This window comes from Tachysurus vachellii, chromosome 26 (genome assembly GCF_030014155.1).
Source record: "Tachysurus vachellii isolate PV-2020 chromosome 26, HZAU_Pvac_v1, whole genome shotgun sequence".
Taxonomy (NCBI): Eukaryota; Metazoa; Chordata; class Actinopteri; order Siluriformes; family Bagridae; genus Tachysurus; species Tachysurus vachellii.
In genome coordinates this window covers 8811339-8828868 of record NC_083485.1, presented here as the reverse complement: position 1 = coordinate 8828868, position 17530 = coordinate 8811339, and the positions used below count along the sequence as shown (strand labels likewise).

The following is a 17530-nucleotide window of genomic DNA, read 5'->3' as shown; positions in this document are numbered from 1 at the left end:
AATGCTAAATCTGTAATTCTCCTTTTACAGATCCTTTTGAGTCATCATTTATTTTGATTAATAGATACCAGCTGTATTTATATAGCAATTAACTCATCACCATTAGTGATATGATTAATATTTATGGAAAAACACACACAACACCTTTTCTCATGCTCTGCAAGCCGCCTACTGGAGGGCTTGAATACGCAGGTGGGAGTGTAAATAAAAGATGGAGGAAAATATAACAAGGGCTGAAGCCAAATTTTATTTCTATTTTAATGTCCCCTTTATAATATAATATTGTGCTGATTAATACTTGGAAAATGTCAAGCACATACAATCAGGGAAAAATTGTTTTTTTTTGTTTTTTTTGTTTTTTTTGTTTTTTAAATATCTTTCTGAAATACATTTGATTCCAAAACAAGCTGAAATTATTTTAAAATGTGCAAAGGTTTTTATATATCCCACTGTGTGGTTGAACCTTGTGGTTCGTGGTGCTGTCTTCGTACGCAGCAATGCATTTTGTGGATTATAGTGTGACACTATAGTGTGACGTCATGGATGTGACATATGTTGGATGTGACATATAAGATTTGTGTAAAATTGTACTTCCATATTTCAGGGGCAAGTTTCTAACTGCTGTGAAAGCGCTAGTATCACTATACCTGCTGAAGTATATTATTCTGTAATGACCTTTAAAGAACAGGATACACTGTGAGAAGAGTGCACTGACTTTGCAGAGGGCATAACACAAAGAAATTGCTTTATAACTTAATTTGTATCCTGAATGTGCCACCTCAGATCCAGTCTGTGCACAGAGCTTTTATCCCTTTTTATTTGAAAGGCTTGTCTTTGGCTTTGTATTATAAGAGCTTTAAGACTATTTGGCTTCAGAAGGCTAAAATGAAATTACAAGCAAGTTCAGACTTGCTCTTCAAAGTTTCACACTCGCAGGTCACACGTTCGTGTAAGCACACTTGTGGTTAAAACCCTAATTAACACCCAGTGCCCTATCTTTTTTGCCTGTAATAAGAACACTCATACTGTACGTGCATGAACAAACGTTTGAAATAAATGTGCAATTATAATGCTGCACCTTGGTGTTGATAGGGACATTTTGTGCTGAGATCGTTTTGTGCACAGTATGAGTTTGCTGTTCTATCAGTAATACTTGTAATGCTATTATCTGAACACTAGGGGGTGCTCATTTTTATGAATCGTGTATGCTAGATTTGATTAGATTAGAGTGACACACACACATATTCATCATTGTCATCAGTGGTGGGATAGTGAATTGAAGAGCTCAGTAAAGAGACCGCTGTGGGGTAAAGGCTGTTTCTTAGCCTGCTGGTCTTAGACTGCAGGCACCTGAACCTCTTCGCAGCGGATAGGAGGGTAAACAGTTTATGGGCTCGGTGAGAGGTGTCGTTGACGATGCTACAGGCTTTACACAGACATTGCTTCCTCTGGGCGTCCGGAAGTGTGGTCCCAATAATGCACTGGGCGGTTTTCACCACCTTCTATAGTGCTTTATAGTTCGTGACAGAGCTATTTCCATGCCAGACTGTGATACAGCTGGTTAGGATGCTCTCAGATGCAAATCGGTAGAAGTTGGTAGAAGGTGGCACTTCCTCAATAATCTCAGGAAGAAGAGGTGCTGGAGAGCCTTCTTGATCAGTCTAGAAGTGTTAGTCAACCAAGTCCTCAGAGATGTGGATCCCAGGAACCTGAAGCTGAAAACACGTTCAACCATCATCATGATAATAGGGATATGTGCTAAATGGATTCTTCCTAGGTTATTGTCAGGGCACCAAGCAGCCAGGTGCTTCACCTCCTCCCTGTAGTCTGACTTATTGTTGTCGCTGATGAGGACAATCAACTTGGTGTCCTCTGCAGACTTGATTATAGTCCATATATAAGTATATAACCATGCACAGTCCTGCAGTCATGGGTGAAGATAGAGTACAGGATGGGACTCAGCACACAGCTTTGTGGTACGTCAGTGCTCAGTGTGATGGTTGAGGAGATAATGTTATGTAACTTAACATGCTGCAGTCTTTTGCTCAGGAAGTCCAACATTCTATTGCAAAGGAAGGTGTTGATAGCAAGGTCACCAAGTTTAGTGATCAGATTGAACGTGAACTGAAATCCACAAAGCGCATTCATGTATATGTGTTTTTGTTATCCAGGTGAGTTAGTATGGTGTGTAATGCTATGGAGACAGCATCCTCAGTGCTCCTGTTTCTATGGTAGACAAATTGATGAGGGTTTAGTGTGGGTGTAAGGCTGGTTTAGAGATGTGCTAGGGCTAATCGCTCAAAGCACTTCATGATTATGGGTACAAGTGCTACAGGGCGGTAGTCATTCAGTCATAGAGTACTCATCTTTGTGGATTTTGCCAATTTATTTTCTTTTTTTTTCTAGATTTTCTGAACTATATAATCTATAGTAACTTAAATAAACACTCTAAGCACTCACAATACATTGAACCTTGACATCAGGTTCCGTTCCTGTCAGCCAAGAACAAGAATCTGCTGCTATCATTGGCAAAGACTCTCCAAACTAGAGAGTTAAAGACAGGTTATTATTTTCTTATCTTCATCCGTCAAGTTTTGATGAGTTTCTGCCATTAGAGGAACCTAATGTGTTCCTCTGCTGTTGTAGTCCATCCACCTTAAGGTCCAGTGTTTTGTGCATGCTGAGATGCTGCTCTGTTCACCAATGAACACAGATGATTGTATGAGTTACTGTATACTTTCTAGCAGCTCAAACATATCTGGTTATTTTTCGTTGATCTCTTGGCTCTTGTTCATCCACAAGACAGTCTCCAGTTTGACGATAAGCTTGGGTTACTCTGTGTAGGGTTTCTTAGCATGTTCTCACATCTTCTGTTTTTTTAGTTCCTTCCCAATGTCCTAAAATATGCCAGTAGGTTGACTGGAAACTATGCAGTGTTGTAATGTAACGGAGTACAAATACTTCGTTACTATACTTAAGTAGGAATTTCACGTATCTGTACTTTACTTCACTATTTAAATTTATGTCAACTTTCACTTTTACTCCACTACATTTCCTAGATAAAATGTATACTTTTACTCCGCTATATTTCCACTAAGCATCTTCGTTACTCGTTACTACAAAATAAAATAAGAAATGTGTGCGACTGCAATAAGGGAGGTTTGGGGAATCACTGCTCCTACATTGCTGCTCTACGGAGAAGCACTGGCACTCGCAGCGTGCACACGCAGTCAGAGCTGGAGGCATTTATCTATAACGTTAATCGGCGGAAAGCCGCAAAGACGGCAACCAAAAGCAGTGAAATGTCACTATTCTTATTACCAGAGTTGAAAGCACTAACAAAATATTAATACAAACATTCATTCAATATTAAATAAAAATAACATTTAAGTGGCTAAACCACCTAAAGATGAAATCCTAGAACCGCCCCTGCTCTTATGCCTACCGAAAATCACTGAAATTTTACTTTTACTTCAAATACTAGTACTGTATTTCAAATTCAAGTACATTAAATATCAGAAAATTACTTTTGATACGTAAGTACATTAAATATCAGATACTTTAAGACTTTTACTTGAGTAATATTCTAAAAGGTAACTTTCACTTCTACCAAAGTCTTTTTCTAGTACGATACTTGTACTTTTACTCAAGTATTGCTTTCTAGTACTTTATACAACTCTAAAACTATGGAATACCAGTATGTGAAACCGTACTATTACCTGTGTGCTTGACATAGCCTTGATATCAACTATGAGTGATTTGGATGGCAGGATTCTGTAGTATAATCTTATTTTGCACACTAAATTGAAACAGGATGCTGCATTTATTACTGTTTTGTTTTTTTAACTAAGAAAAATTGAACGAAAGTAATTGAATCACAGCAATCTATGCAGCACTTTTAAATGAATCAAATAGCTATAAATCCAGTCCAATTAGTCTAAAGTAGTGTTCCGCTCCTCTAGTTACCCGAACTTGGCAGAACACTACGTGTTTGTTTTTTTTACTGCTTCCAGGAAATATATATGAAAAATGGCAAGCATTAGTGATGTTCAGTAATGTACTGTTCCAGTATGTTCAGTGCATTTCAGAAAAGATTAGTCTGGATCAGAATAGCAGTAGAAATCCCTTACTCCCAGATCTCAGCACTTTATTTATCTATCTATCTATCTATCTATCTATCTATCTATCTATCTATCTATCTATCTATCTATCTATCTATCTATCTATCTATCTATCTATCTATCTATCTATCTATCTATCTATCTATCTATCTATCTATTTGTTTGTTTATTTAATTATTTATTTATGTATGTGTTGGTGCACAGCACAGCTCAGGCTTCACTAGAGGGCAGTGTTTGTTTATTGATGCCACAAGATGTAAAACCTCTGCTGGAAGTTATGACAAGTTGCTGTAACGTAATATTTATTAACAGATAAGCGGAAAATACAGTATTGTAGAAATATACATTTATATAAATTCTAATTGTATTCAGGACCTACACAATCATACACTGCAGGGTATGTTGTCGATGACTGCTCTTATATAAAATAAATTGAGGCAAAGTCAAGATAAAAAAGGGATTAAACCGGAATTTAACAATAAAATATGACAAAATACAAAAGTAGAATATTAAGGAAATAAATTCAATCTGCTGTGCAATAAAGTGGGAGGCTATGGAGTGGAAAATAACAAACATAATATGGGGAAAATAGAAAAATCCATGGGATGGGAAATAAATGACTGATATGTCTATTGGTGTAAAGTTATCATGTACACTGTGAAGACTTTATAGAGTGTACATTTATAATGTGTGTACAGATTGTCTTGAGGTAGACAGAGATACTGTGTATTTTACAGAGATTTCCTGCAACATCCACCTTAAACTAGACTATGTAAATGTCACAAGCGCTGATTAAACCAGATCCTAGATTTAACAGTTTTGTTTTATCAAACACTAAACATTCTTGTAGACTTATCAGTATGATTTACACATTAGCCACATTAGTTAATGATAACACAGGCTAAACTCATTGTAATCAACACTATCACTACGTATGTGCTTACTGATGATGTTGAGCAATGTTTCAGCTATCTTGCAGAAGCCTGTCCAAGTATTAGGAACTTTTACATTCTACAATTCTACATTTTATTGTCAAAGACTGTATAAGAGAATGATTGAATATATATATTGAGGTTTTGTTATATAATAGGCTGATATTTTATCACACTGAGGCAAAGAACGAGTATGGGCTTTAACAAGCTCTTGAAACTTACAGGCAAAACCGCTGTGGCTTTGGCTGGCAGTAAAAGTGGCTTGTTCCCAGAATCTGGGATTGTGGAGATTATGTGTTCTGCAGTCACGTGGAAATAAATCTGGAATCAGGCCACTGGTCTGACCTGGGTGTTTATTCTGGCCAGCAATCAAGCAACAGGGTCTGCAATATGACCCATGGATTATGCAAGATTTTATGTCAAGGCACTCTTTGCTTTACTTTATAAATTTCCAAAGAGCATTTATATGTGTTCATTTTAAATATTTTAATTGTTTAGCAATTGTATTTACATTAGTCTTGTGAAAAGTGATCGTTTACCATTTAATTAAAAAAAAAACATTATTATAAAAGAGTATGCTGTTACAAACATAATAATGAAATAAATAAATAAAGAGCAAGCGGGCATCCTTTCTCGCTCACCATTTTCAGTAATATTTATTGACATATTAATGAAAAATCCAATGTAGAATTAGTGATGTTAAGACTAAGACTGTTAATACAAAGAAAGGTTCTGCAACTGTATGATTGAGCACTAAAGCCCTGCTGCATCAGTTTTTTTAGGTAGAGATGAAGCAAGACCTCAATCCTGCTGACTCCATATAAAGAGGAATTCAGACAGCACTGTGGATAATGTGGGAAACCATTAGAGATAAGTGATTGGACTTTAAACACTGAATTTTATTTTAAAATAAGTCTTCATTAATATCATTAAAGAATGATGCGGCTTCTCTGACTCCGGAAAAAAACAAGACAGACAGGTAAAAGACAGCCTGAGTTTCTTATGTCTATGTATACATGTCTAAAATATCTGTTATGCAGTATAACTATAATCACTATAACTATAGATAGTCAGTCATTTTCTTTATGCCGAAACATCTATACTGAATGATTACTTGTCTGTTAAACATTTTGAATCTTTGGAGCCTGATTCTAGTTTAATCATCACATTGGTGCATAATGGCAAGCTGGTTACAGTTAGCTTGGAGCCTCTCACACTAATGAATATCGTCAGTGGACACACTGCTTATTCTAACTAGCTTGGCATGCACTGTGTATAGAGGAGTATGTAGTGTCTAAGTTGTGTTAATTTTGTTTTGTTTTTGTTTTTTTAAAGTGTCGTGAAATTTTTATTTTTATATGTATTAAACTTTCAGGAACACATTCTGATGAGTTTAGTTGAATGGCAGGCTGGATTCCCACATATAGTAAGATATAAAAAAACACACTGGGGTTAGGGACCAAAATGCCTACTGTACACACACACACAACACACACACATTTTCCTTAAGGTCTCATACAAGTCAGTAGAGAGACCGGCTATGCTGTATGGGCTAGAGACTGTAGCAGTGAGGAAAATACATGAGGCAGAGATGGAGGTAGCAGAGATGAGGATGTTGAGGTTCTCTTTAGGAGTGACGAGGATGGACAGGATTAGGAACGAGCACATCAGAGGGACAGCTCAGGTTGGCTGTTTTGGGGACAAGGTCAGAGAGGCTAGATTGAGATGGTTTAGACATGTACAGAGGAGGGAGATGGTTATATTGGTAGAAGGATGTTGGAGATGGAGTTGTCAGGTAAGAGGTCAAGAGGAAGGACAAAGAGGAGATATATAGATGTGTTAAAGGACATGAAGGTAATTGGTGTGAGAGTAATGGATGCCAAGGAGAGAGTTAGGTGAAAACAGATGATTCGCTGTGGCGACCCCTAACGGGAAAAGCCGAAAGTGGAAGAAAGAGAAGATTTACAACACAGGCAGCCAAACCAAAAAAATAAAGTAGTAATCATGTGTGAAATATGAATATTGTGAGTTGTATACGTGAATATGACAAGTGATGATGTCCGCAGCGCTGCATTTATTCTATTTTCATCATCATTCCTGTTATCAAACACATATAACATCACATTGCTGTGTATTTTTAGAATTCTTCTTACTTTCCTTGCTTACTATTTTTTTACATGCTTATTGTGGTCTTGTTAGTGACTGGGAAATAAGGATTTGTGACAGGCCTGTAGACTATAAAGGGCTCTTTTTTGGCTTCATATAATTTTAGTGTTTACTATAGTAACCGAACTATTTGCTTGTCTATAATAAACAGATGTTTTACAGAGATTCTTCAGTTAAGTTTTTTAATTGTAAGTCAATTCAAAATTACATTTTGTGTAGTGTGCTTAACAAATGGAGATTGTCCAATTGTCACAAAGCCATTTTTATGGAAATATACAGTTATATATACTAACATGTAGTTAGGGCAAAATACTAATTATTGTATGTATTATGAAAAGTGTGACAGGATCCAGTTCACGCATACAGTTTCTAAGGAATGAGGCAGTGATGTACAAGTTTCTAGGCAAAATTTCACCAATTGAGCAGGAAAAACAAAAAGATCCATAGTTTTATACACAGACACGTGAAGTCATTATGAAAGTCACTATAGAAGACATTCAAATTATTTTTTAGTATGACTTACTGCCATACTAAAAAATAATTTGAATGTCTTCTATAGTGTGGTTGCTCTTTCATTTCCAATTGGTTGTTAGATTTAATATTCAGTTCCTTCTTGCAGTTCCCTATGTTATGTGTACACATATTGTTTCTTGGTGCAGTCTAGGCAAGTGACTTGTGCCATTCGAGAAGTACAGTAAAGTACGAGGGAACATATAGCCTGTATGTTTGGTTATTAATGCTTCATTGGCTAGTGTACAAATAGTACATATGATAGCATGCAGTGCTTGGACAGGTCACTGGAATCATGGAGAAGGAATCCTAAAATTCCAAACGAATAGAGCTTTAGACATTTCTAACGTTTCCACAGCAATGTTTATAACACAAGCTTTAACTAGGCCTCATAAGGGTGGAGATCATGTTAAGACAACTTTCATGACCTGACACACCTGAAGGGTTATGGTTTTATTTTTTGTTGCTATTAGTAGCAGTTAATCCTTGATTCTTACTATTATTGTCTGCAGTTATGCAAGAGACATGAAAAATCTTAGGAGAATGTTGGAGGACTGCTAATGGTGTGCCCCATTCATCATAAATGAGCCAACTTATGAGTCAAGACCGATATTTTAGAGTAATATGGGGTTGTTCTGCGTATATGTGTGTCAGTGCTCTGACCCTTCCCTTGACTTGCGTCAAGTCCCAATACTTAAACACATCTCTCATCTGCATTCCAAAAGCAGTGAGTCAGTCCAGAATACAGGGAATTCAGGTGATTCCCTGTAAAATTTGTAGATGCTAACAGTTGTGTGTGTGTTAGCTATGTACACCAATCGGCCAAAATCACTGATAGGTGAAGTGAAAAACTTTGATTAGTTTGTTACTATGGCACATATCAAACATGTTAGATGCTTGGAAATATGGGCAAGCATAAGAATCTTTGACAAGGACTTCAAGGACTGAATAGATAACTGGGTCAGAGCATCTGCGGAACAGAAGTTCTCGCAGTTTGTTCCTGATGACAGTGTTTAGTATTTACAAAAGTCTTTAATGGCAGATGAAGCAAAGGAAATGAGCTAAACCTGTCAGCTGACCCTTCCCTTGACTTGCCAATATTCTTAAAAAACACCTTCTCATCTTCATTCCAAAGACAGTTTGTCACTCCAGACATGATTCCTTGGCGAATTCCTCAATGCTAATTGTGGTATGTGTATTAAGTGTTTATGACCATGACAACTGAAGATGTCACTGTGTATTTATATAGGTGAAGGGTTAGTTTTGATGTACCTTGCCCTGTCTTCACCAAACCACTCAGTTAGTCATGATATAATAGTGACTTTAGGCCATTGAAGCTCTTATAGATAGATGAGGCTAGTTGAAGCTAGTTATAGATTGGTTGAGGCAAGGTTAAGGTAATTATTATTCTGATTCAGTGGAATCTTTATTTAAAGGTCTGAAAGTATAGTACAATCTAATACCTTATGATGGAAATGTCCTCTCTCAACACTTCTCTAGTTCAGCCTAATCATGTAGCAGACTTTATCACAGGTTTATATCAGCCATAAACTTACAGGTCTGCAGCTGATTAGAGGAAGGCAGGGCTGTAAAAAAAAATCTTGTTAGAGTGACACTAAATTCGTGTAGTTTAAGGGGGTGTGTATATCAGATCTAAGATAACATATTAGGCAGGGTCTGCCAGTCGGTTTCAGCAGAATCGAGGATTAATTAGAATGAAATGACATTCATTTTATATTAGAGCATTTGGAAAATGTTTATTTTTGCCTTTGCTGCCAAGCATTTGTGTTTTAAATGCAAAGATCTCGAAAGCCAATGCAGCTTACAGGATTAAGATGGTATTCAAGGAAAGACATGGCAGGTGTAAGTTGCAGTAGTCCAGTTTCAGGTTGAGAAAGGACTGAACAAGCATCTGAACAGCCTCCATTGAGAGAAATGGCTGAATACAGTGGCTGCATAGGTTGTCCATTGGTGTGGTTTGTGGTGTTTCAGCAGAATGGTAGCTCCTTCCGGAGATCACAAGATAAAGGGAAATCATTTCTGGGGATTTACAGCAGATTTAAAGTTTAGTCTTGCTGAGATTTATTTCCAGATAATGAACTGGAAATGGGAATCTAACTGCCTTAAAACATGCTTACTTAATAGTCCAGAAAGTTCAGCTAGTCAGAAAGAAGAGTTATGTATCTCCTGAATTTATTGAAAAAATAATACTGAAACAGTATGCCACTGCTTAACTTTTCACAATATCCAGAATTCAAAGCACATACAGTACATCGCATAGTCAGAGGAAATTAGCTGTTTATACCATAGCTAGCTTGAAATGTTGGTTAGAAGATTAGTGGGCTAAGATGCTGCGCTTGATGTAAATCATGATGATTCAGAAACACATCATGGTGGCAGTGGCAGGTCCAGAAATAAAGTTTAGTGAGATGAGAACATGTTTTCATGGTCTGTACAAGTGCACCACGCATTTCAGGTGGATTTAGTATTTTTTTATTAATATTTTGAAATTTTAATTAATATTTTGAAATTTCACTTTAAATTATGTATTAATTTATTTAGATGTATTCTTCATATTATTCATTCATTCATTCATCTTCTACCGCTTATCCGAACTACCTCGGGTCACGGGGAGCCTGTGCCTATCTCAGGCGTCATCGGTCATCAAGGCAGGATACACCCTGGACGGAGTGCCAACCCATCGCAGGGCACACACACACACTCTTATTCACTCACGCAATCACACACTACGGACAATTTTCCAGAGATGCCAATCAACCTACCATGCATGTCTTTGGACCGGGGGAGGAAACCGGAGTACCCGGAGGAAACCCCCGAGGCACGGGGAGAACATGCAAACTCCACACACACAAGGCGGAGGTGGGAATCGAACCCCCAACCCTGGAGGTGTGAGGCGAACGTGCTAACCACTAAGCCACCGTGTCTTCATATTATTATTAAATTTATTTCTTTTTTCTCTTCTGTTTCTATACATCTGTAAAGCTGCTTCGAGACAATGTGACTTCACCTCGCTAGTGTTTTGTATAACAGTATTTGCAGTTTACAATTCAGACAAAAAATACAAGTCTAATCTAAATTTGGTAAGAAATATTCAAGTATATTAAGGTCATTTTTTCCTGCAAAGTGCAACTGCAGTGTATTCTTCAAGCAGCCTATTGCTCGTAATATTAATGGAATGAGTTCCCCCTTTGGCTGCCCCAAAATATAAATTTTCAGCCTTTCTTGATCTTGACATTTAACCACTATTTATAATAGCATCCATGACTCCAGTAGTAGATCAACACATCTCAGCTAGAGGCCTTTGCTGGAACATTTCACGCTACAGGCTTCATTCTGTATCACTCCATCCTAACTCTGGCCCATTAAGCAAGCTGTTAGAGCAAAATGCTTGAAGTCAGTGGGTCTCTGTTATGTCTTCGCCAGAGATTTGCTCAGATATTTGTACAAGATAGCCTCTGCTGCTGTTCTGAAAGAAGTTTTTTGGGGTTTTTTTTTCTTTTTTTTCAGATATGAGCCACTTCTGAATGCTGAGATTGGTTAAGATTGTATAAGATGATATGGTGTTCAGGCAGCTGACAGACCTTGTGAGAAGTTTGTGGTATTCACAATGCTTTACATTCCTATCATACCATTCGTTCATCAATCAAAGCTGAAATGGCAGTTTTGCAGACATTAGACTGAACGCTGCAGCAGGAGCTCATGTACAGGCACAGAGCACGTTTTGGTTGCGTGATGCTGGGCGGATACTAATCTTATCATTGTTCTTGTGTCAGTCTTATCATCAACTTGGCAGGTCTTTAAGAACATGTACAAGACTAACTCAAGGTCATTGAATATTGCCTTTGGACTTTAGTAGACTTAGAGCAACTTGATAAAATAGGTGGATTTTTAAAATATGGTGTTTCATATATAATTCTGAGAAAATGGACATTTTTGAAATGAAAATACCCCTATAAGAATATATAATTTTTAAACACACGTCTGGTTTATTAAAGTCAAAGTCACACCATGAGGAAGCGTTTTGACATTCTTTTTACTGTTGAAATGATCACCTGCAACACAAAGTACGTGCTGCAGATGCCAATGGACAGACATGTGTAGTCAGCAAAGTAGTCTCGTAGTCATTCTTATGCAACACTGCATCATGCAAAGAGTGGCTATATTTTCAGACTTAATACTGTATATCCTGCAATAAGACAGTATTCCATTGAAGACGCATAAGATTTTGAAATACTGCATTCGCTTATTAAGCAACGCATGTGCCTTTAGGTAACGATTCAGTGTATTCCTGCTATTCAAGTTTAATATAACACTAAATATTAACATAGATTTCAGTTACAATACCACTGTGAAAGCTGTCTCATCTCAAATATGTTGTGATTAGGCCATTATGTGCCTAATAAATGTGACATCTTGATTGTGACGTGTCATAGCAAGGAATAGAAGCTTAATGCTATTCTTGTCTCAAGCCAAATGCCTTTTCCATGGTATGGGTTCATTTTTACTGTTAAACCTTTTTATGGCTGGTGTTTGACAGGCTAGTTTTCTTTAAAACAGATAAATGACTTGATATTTTTGGTGTAACTGCCTTCAATCACTTCTTCAGAAGCATAGATGATGTTACAGTTTTGTGCTTTCCAAAGTAATGGCAGAACAGAAATGGAACGAAATTTTTCATCAATGCAGCAATGTACGTTAGATTTGGGTTCTTACCACACTTGGTAAATCAAGTTGTTATAATGAATGAACGGTGTGGAACAGTATACACCAAACTGAGGATGTAACCCCTATTTTTGGTGACTCTACTCATTCCGGTCGTTGTCCTGTACACAGTGTTCATGTACATGAATAAGGGCAGAAAGGGTGGAAATTATGGCAAATACGGAGTTGACGTCATTGATGACACGTCACTACGGTTCAAAACAAATGGCAGGCTTGACTATTTCATTTACATTGTTTAGTCCTTTTTGCCTATGATGGATCTCACTTGAAATCCCAACACTGTGGTTTTAAAGTGAGAAGAGTTCATTTCCTAGTACAAAACTTAAACCTCATACACACTACTGTGTCCGGCACTCTGATTCAGCATGTGTTTGTTTTTATACAACTGACCTCAAAAGTACATACAGTACTGTTTGGCTCTCTGTCCTTCTCTACCTCCCACGAATTTTCTAACACATTGTTCCCTGTAATAACCACAACTCCATCTTAAAGCCTTAAAACAAACAATAAGTCTTCAGTGTCATATTTGGTCATCTTTCATACCTCAAATTTCTCGGAATACGGTAAGACATAGGAACCGTTCTGCTTGTACCTAAATGCACACAAAAAAATATTAAATCATAACCCACACCCTGTAACTTTTTCTTTCTATTTGTTCTTTCTGGCCTAATGGACCTTCACACGTCTGTGTTTATAGGGAACAATGGCAGCAAATACAGCTCGTCCTTACGACAGCATCCCAAAATGTATGAATAATTCAAGCATACATTTGTACTTGAGTATTGACTTGTTTCTTGAGAGAAGTAAATTGCTTTGTGGGATTTGCTGGGCAAGGTTTTAAGAGGCAGAGTCTATAGATGTGTGTGTGTGCGTGTGTATATTTATATAAAAAGCAGTTTTATCACATCTCTAAAGGAACAGATAGGCCCCTTTATGGTTACAGTCCTCGATAAACCGATAAGGTTACAGTGGAAAATTGCAGGCTTGGATTTGGTCACTAGCTTTCTTCTTCTTTTACAACAGTATTCTTCCACCAAATCCTCAAGCGCGCATGCTATGCTATGTGCCACAGCGTATCATGGCCTCTAGAACGATTCTGTGCTATTATGTAACAGTGCACAGCTTGCGGTTGGACTTTTACCAGCTTAACTGAGGCCAAAGTACTGTACCTGAGGATTTCCTTTGGCAACATTACTGTGAAATGTTACTGTTTAATTCTTCATAGTGTGAGAATATGGGAATGTACAAAGTGCATTAATAATGCCTCTAGCTTATGTAAACGCTAATGAAGTCTGAGGTTCCGTGTGTGTGCTCTGGAATGTTTAAATCGTATGGAAAGTTACTAATTTGTTTTTCTTTTTCAGCAAAGGATTTTCTTAGAACGTAACAGAGTATGACATTCGGCTTGACCTGGAAGTCTTATCATATCAGGAGCTGTTGCTCCAGAGGAACCTATTGAAGGCAACATTTTTAAATCAAATATTTGCAAGAAATCCAACCCCATTGCCCAAATTCAAATAATAACTCATGAAGTTTGTGGAAGCAGTTGGTTTGAAAAGATTAAGTATATATATCTGTCATTTCCGTGACTCTAAATCGACATTTTTTTTTTTATATGTTTGTAGAATGTAAAAATATCCAAGACATTTTAGGACTGAAGTAATTAAATTATTCCTCTGATATTCAACATAAATGCTATTATACACACATACATCGAATATACATATCGTCTGGTTTAACAAGGTTTAACAAACTACTGTATCACACAATTTATGCTGTTTTATGCAAATTCATAAAAAAAAAAAAAAAAAAAAAAAAAAACATTTAATGTTTATATCAAATATCAAAAAGGGAAAAAAATACTGATTTCTATGACCACAGCATGGCTGGACCACTTTGACCACAGCATGGTTGCTGGTGGCAGACTGTCTGCTTTGAGAAACCGCTGATTTTTTGCTATTTTTGCACACCACAATCTCTAATGATTACACAAAATGGTTCCAAAACATCCAAGAGTCAGCTTTGTGGGCAAAAATACCTCATTCGATTAGAATAACCAGACTGGTTCAAATAAAAACTTTTAAGTACTTGAAATAGTCACTCCATACAACCCTGCTGAGCTGAAAAGCATATCAAAATATATCATACATGTTTGACTTACAACAACAGAAGACCACCATCAGTAAAAAAAAAGAGGAAACCGAGACTAAAGCAGACACAGGCTTACTGATACCAGACAGCTGAGGAGTAAAAAAAAGAAAAATAGAAAAATTGCTGAGTCTTGCAAAGGAGTTGAATTTTATTTTCATTTTAGATTTCATTTAGATTTAGATTTAGATTTTCGATTTAGATTGAGCACATTAATATAAAGAATAACTGCTATGGTATGAATCATTGTAATCAAATTTGAACAGTGGATAGTAAATCTTTATGCCTCGAGAGAAAAGTGTAAAAAATGAAATCTAAAGTTTAAGAATTTCAGACACTCAGGCACGCAATAACCATGCAGTATCTGTATAAGGCTCAGCTGACAGATCTGCGCTGTGATAAAGCCATAGAGCAGGTCTGATTACAAATGCTGCTAGGTTTGCTTTCATAGAAATGCCTTAAACACAGCACACCTCGAGAAAGGTCTGACTTCCTCATCTGACCTCCTAGTAAAGCAAAGGACACACAGACACGTGACCTGGTTGAATCATGGTCCAAGCCCTGGTTTGAAGACAAAAAACAACTAATGAAGTATATTTGAACTATATAACATTGTATATGTGTTTGATAATGCCTAGAAAATTTGAGCATCATAGATTCAGTCTTAAAGACAGCAATGGGGTCCTTTTATGCTAATAATTATCATACAATGTAGAATAAATTCAAATTCAATTTATTTGTATAGCACCTTTAACAATACCCATTGTCTCAAAGCAGCTTTACAGAAGTATAGAAACAGAAGAAAGAAATATATAAGAAGAAGAAAAAATAAGAATAAAAATAAATAAATTAATACATAAAATTAAAGTTGTCAAATTTAAAAAACTATATATCTATCCTTATCTGTAATGAGCAAGTAAAGAAAAACTCCCTGAGATGATATGAGGAAGAAACTTGAGAGGAAACAGGCTCAGAAGGGATCCCATCCTCATTTGTGTGACACTGGACAGGAAATGATGTAAATGTAAATAATGTCCTTTAAACAACAGTTTATAATAATGCAACCAAGAGCTCTTGAGGAACTAATGGGTCATTGCAAACTCTGAGTTTACCACAAACCCAACAGAAGAATACCGCCCTACTACTCAGTTCAAAATGCATCAATATCTCTTTTTTTAATATAGATATAGATGGATTTCTCTAAAATTGCATTGACATGTCAGTAAATGTGCATGTCCATTTTAAACCTAGGCTGTTTTTTTTTGTCAATTTTTTTGTTCAAGACTATTATACTATAGCCAACAGTTTCCTTTACTTTCTACCTGAAAAAGATGGATTAAAAGAGCTACTTTGGAAATGTACATGCCTTTTATACACAACTATATATATCACAACTTTAACAACTTTAATTTGATCTCTTTCGTATGGTTTTTAGCTACCCAACCAAGAGGTTGGATAAGGACACACATCATCTTTATTTATATCCTTAACACTGCATTAAAGTGCATTTCCAAAACCCGCAGTAAACCAATTTAGTTTTGCTCTACTTCTTGCAACGATATCTTTAATTCATTGAAGTTCATCTTCTTGGACTTTTTAGCATGCTATAGCATGTTCTAGCTGTCATTTGAAATGAGCAGCACCGCAAGCAGGCAAACGTTGTTTACCATACATGATGATTTGTGTGTGTCCATGCACATACGTGGAAATGAGTGTGGCCATACACAAGCTCATTAAGTTCCAGTTAGTACTCTGTTGTATTTATGCTGTGATAAATAAGGCCCTTGGTCTGCAGTGAGCACAGAGGAGCACTGAATCCTAACCAATATACTACCTGGCAGTCATTTCTCATTTATGACATGTCTTTGTCTTCACCGCGTTATGGATTCAACCAGTTTTGTAGAATAGACTTGATTCAGTTAGACTGCAGCTTCTGGGCTTTACGTTGTTTCTGGATCTCATAAGAGCCGGTATGGAAATTGATGGGTTAAAGTGAAATAGATCCTTGAAAATATGCCGAAACACACGTTAACAGAACAGCAGTAACTCAGTTGAAGTAACTTATTACACAAGAGGAAATGAGTTTGATCATTTCTCTGCACCATGGTCCATCTTTTTTGAACTCGGTAGAATAGGAACATTCTTCTACTATTACTTTTAGTTCCGAGACGTCTTTTTGTCTATTTTTTTAGTCAACAGATGGCATACAGTGAGTGTCATAAACCTCTTAAGCAAGTCTGTTTGTGACACTGAAAAAGCAAACATTGTTTGAGGCTAATGTTATGTTTGATAATGATAAATCAACCATTTTAAGCTCTACTTACTATGCTACAGGAGCTACTCATATTCCAAATGCAAAGACTGACAGTAATATGAGCCAGATGGTTATTGCATCATTGCAAATACAAAATACTGGAGTATATAGTGAAAATAAGAGTGCTGCTGGGCAAACACTCAAAGGAGGCTTAGAGTCTGCTGAAGAAATTTTCTTTGTATTTGAGAGCTTATAACCAATTAACGTATATTCTCCTCTGTGTGTCTGTGTGTGTCTGTGTGTGTCTGTGTGTGTGTGTGTGTCTGTGTGTGTGTGTGTGTCTGTGTGTGTGTGTGTGTGTGTGTGTGTGTGTGTGTGTGTGTGTGTGTGTGTGTGTGTGTGTGTGTGTGTGGTGTTTCTGTGTGTTGAAGCGTCCATTAGCTGCATTGATCATTACAGTGGGGCTGGAAAGTAATAGAGCCCCTTCATATTTGATACAGTTCAGACTTAATCTCAAATAAATTTAAATGAAGAAGCCTTTATTTGTCACATACAGTATAGGTAACAGCACAGTGCAATTCTGTACTTCACCTCTACTAGCTTGTCTCCTAGCTCATAGCACTGTTGGAGCAGAAAGGGTAAAATGCTTTGCTCAA

The 17530-nt window shown here is 36.8% G+C and overlaps 1 protein-coding gene across 2 annotated transcripts in view; it reads left to right on the top strand.

Annotated features, from left to right (window-relative positions):
• Positions 1-17530, top strand: part of usp2b (ubiquitin specific peptidase 2b) — a 36969-nt gene that overhangs the window by 3445 nt on the left and 15994 nt on the right. The gene's annotated exons all lie outside the window — the stretch shown is intronic.